Source organism: the organism of the source record quoted next, unplaced genomic scaffold, assembly GCF_019419815.1.
Source record: "Pyrus x bretschneideri cultivar Hongxiangsu unplaced genomic scaffold, Pyrus_bretschneideri_v1 Contig103, whole genome shotgun sequence".
Classification (NCBI taxonomy): domain Eukaryota; kingdom Viridiplantae; phylum Streptophyta; class Magnoliopsida; order Rosales; family Rosaceae; genus Pyrus; species Pyrus x bretschneideri.
The window spans coordinates 997,494-1,001,369 of record NW_025999395.1 but is presented as its reverse complement, the minus strand read 5'-3'; positions in this window follow the sequence as shown (position 1 = coordinate 1,001,369).

Genomic DNA, 3,876 nt, shown 5'->3' with positions numbered 1-3,876 from the left:
ATTCTAATACGTTATAATTTGTATGTCATTTTATTTTGCAATTGATGTATCACAATACAACTATGTGTTTTTTTTAAGTATAAATAGGAACTTATTTATATAATATATAATAAATTTACTTAAAGCCCACCTAGTCCACCTTGGTCCCCGCCTAGCCATCTAGGTGCTAAACCCAGCCCGCTGCTCGATTAGCGCCCAACATATTTTAAAACCTTGGGCACACATATCTTTATATGTTGATACATGCAAGTTTGACAAGTTGTTTAGTAGGGAAAATGTGTCTGTAGGTTTGACAAGGACAATATATGTATATTGTACATATATAATAGTAAACAAGTGAAGAAAAATAATATAAAATAAATAATTGGGGGAAGTGTCAAGAAGCAAGCTTAGAGAATTGAAAAAGTGATTGGGAAATGGGGAAATGCTTTGGTTTTAGCAGAGTGTGTAAACAGTAACTTTGGTAATTCTTTTTTTTTTTTTCTTTTTCCCCAAAAAGATGTGTCATTTCGCTTTTGTAAGTTAGGCGAAGAGTGTCAGCTTGCTTTCGTAAGTTAGGCGATGAGTGTCAGTTGACTTTCGCTTTCGTAAGTTAGACGAAGAGTGTCACTTAGCTTTCGTAAGTTATCAATTGGCTTTCATAAGTATGCAAAGAGTGTCAGTTGGCTTTCGTAAGTTAGGCAAAGAGTGTGACTTTTGTAAGTTATGCAAAGAGTGTTAGTTGGCTTTTGTAAGTTAGGCAAAGAGTTGAAGGATTATTTTGGAAGATGACATGTTCATTTAAGCAACATCATTAGCATGCAATTAACAAATTAAAGGCGGAATCATGCTAGCATGCACGTAAAAACAAAACATTACCCATGAATGTTCAAAGCCTAGTAAAATGGTTAACCAATAATCAACTCAAAACAAAGTGAGTTGAAATATATACCTTCGTAGATTCCTCTTTGTATTTAAACAAAGGCTAATCACCCAAAGAGAGGGCCTTCATTCCTTGCATCTTAGATCTATGGATTTGGATGGATGAAAAAAAGTTTCTCCAAAGTTCCCAAAATTGAGAACCTCTAATGATTCATCACCAAGGCATAATGAAGAAGAAATGAGTGACCTTGGAGGAGTTTCATTGCTAGATGATCCCTCCAAGGTGGCCGAAATTTTAGAGAGAAAGGAGAGCTTGTGTTCTCATCCTTTCCCCAAAAAAAACCCTTAATGAATTTTAGGCTATAAAGTCCTTTATATAGTCCCTTCAAATAAGTGACCTAATGGACCAAAAGCCCTATTCTTCTAACATGGCCGGCCTATAGGGTTTATTGGGCTTTCAAGCCCTTTGTTTATTCAAGTTGTCATACAACTTGAGTTAATGGGCTTGACATTCAAATCCCATTGGGCCTTGCGGCCCAAAACTAACCCGAGGTCTTTAACGAACTTATTCGTTTGATTAATTAACATATTAATTAATCCTAGCCTTAGATAAATAATTAAACCATTTAATTATTCTTACTCATCTCCGTTGTTTCTTCAAACTCTACCTTACTCGGTGAACGATCCATTAGGTTCCTTTTAGCGAGGCAGTGGGCGATTAAAACTCTTTCTAATCGATTGTGAATTGAAACTTACTTTCAATTCTCCCGTTAGTGATAATACACTTTTAGGGCTTCCACAAACCATGGTTGACGCCTAGCAGCATGTCATGGTTACCCAAGCTAATCAGAAGAGGTGGAGAACCTATTCAGTTTTAGGATTACAAATGCAATACGGTCTTTCTCTAATACAATACTCTTGACCACATTGTTTGGTTTGATAGTTTATTCATGTCTACTATCCAATGTGAGTCTTGTGCTTATATGATTACCTTGAATGTGATTTGGAACACATTCCTAAATCTCATTCGTACTTTGGTCAAAGATTCTTAATCATATCATAGAGTATTCTCCCTCAAACAGTTTGAAGGTTAGAGATCCCTTGTTGCGCATTCACTTGCCTCCATGGCTAAGTGGCTTAACCCCAACGATGCCGTGGACACCCTCCTGATGGAGTGACTTTGACATAATCAAAGATTAAGGACCTAACCACAAGACAACTGTGATGCCTCAGGTCAAAAGACTAATTTGCATTATCCCAACCATGAGTTCTCATGTGACATGAATATGAGAACTCTTCGTTGATCGTGTTCAGTGAACTCATTCTCTATTGAGCACCTATGTACTTGTCTTGATGTCACACACACCAATGACTTGAGACTAGTCACTCTCCCTGAGAGAAGACATAGCACGTACTGATCTTAACGGACTGTCAATGCCCAATTGACAATCCTATGATCAGGAACGTTTAGGATGTGTCAACGAAAGAATGGTCTCATGAATCTAACTTCTTTAGATCGCATTCTTCCAATCACATATTCCTTGGACTTATCGTTTAAGCATATAACATTTATATGAGACGGCTCAAACAATAATCTTTGCCCTTTACATTTAAACTACATTAGTTTAACTTTGTGAAATGTCCGTAAAGTATCATCATATGATTGGTTTTAGGGCACATTTCCAACAATCTCCCACTTGCACTAGAGCCAATCAGCTTGGTTATCAGTGATGATACCTCTTCTGTAATTCATTTCATAAATGGCTGAGTAGTAGGCCTAAACAAGATGGATATCTATATGTTATCCATAGAAGCAACCTTAAGAATAACGACGTCACCATTATTCATGATTCCTAATCATGTGGTTCAGTCTCTCATTTGAGTTCAGACCTTGATGAGACCTTGATTCCCTGGCTTAAGCTATCGCCCCATTAGTGTCATACACTTTCTGGTTGGAACCGAATAGAGAGTTCATAAATGAACTTTCCCATCCAAACAACATTGTTGTAAACTTCTATATGGCAATATATTTTGCATTCATAATGGAACACACTAAAGTCATTACTTTAATGTTTCCATCCAAATATCTTTTTAGTCATAATAAAGAGATATCTGTTTATCTCTTCATTCATAATGAAGAAATATCCAATGATGGATTAGATTCATAATCTAATACATTTACGCTTCCATTACGTTACTCTAATTCTTTCTCAATTATTGAGTAATATATCCTTTAGTATTTCTCAAATACTTAAGGACTCACTTGACAGTTGCCATGGTTCTGATCCTGGGCTTGCACTGATATTGTCTTGTACCTTTCTAGGTACATCTTATATCAATGTTTTTCATACAATATGAAATACATAAATCAGCTTTCTGCTTATGCATAAAGGATTCTATTTACGCATTATTTCTTTGGGAGTCAAAGGGTACATTCCCTTTGAGAAGAACAACTTCCTAGTCTCACTAGAATTGTCATTCTAATTGAAGTTTATCATCAAATGAGAAACTTCCTAGCATCTCTTGTCTATTTTAGGGATTGATATAATCCAATTATATCTTGAAATATATCATTATAGATTTCCATTCCATTATATAGACTATATCTCCCATATACATTCTATCGTTATAGAATAACTTTAACGAAGAAGTACTCTTTTCATTTCCAAAAATTAATATATCATATATATATATATATATATATATTTAAATTTAGGAATACGATTAACTCCCACTAATCTTTTGTAAACCTAGTAAACAAAAGATTCATTTACATCTTTATGAGAAATTAAACAATTGATCTTTTCTCATAAGACGCTTATAGCTCCCACTAGCTTGCTAAGATCCATGATGGATGGATCTCTACAACTAACCTGTCTTGTGATTTATAGTTTTAGACATAGATTATCAAGACTATCTTAATAATGGTTTCGGAAACCCATATTTATGTCCAAACATTAAATCACCATTTAGTTGTAGCTATCAATCTTCGAATTAATTGAAACCAAGACTACG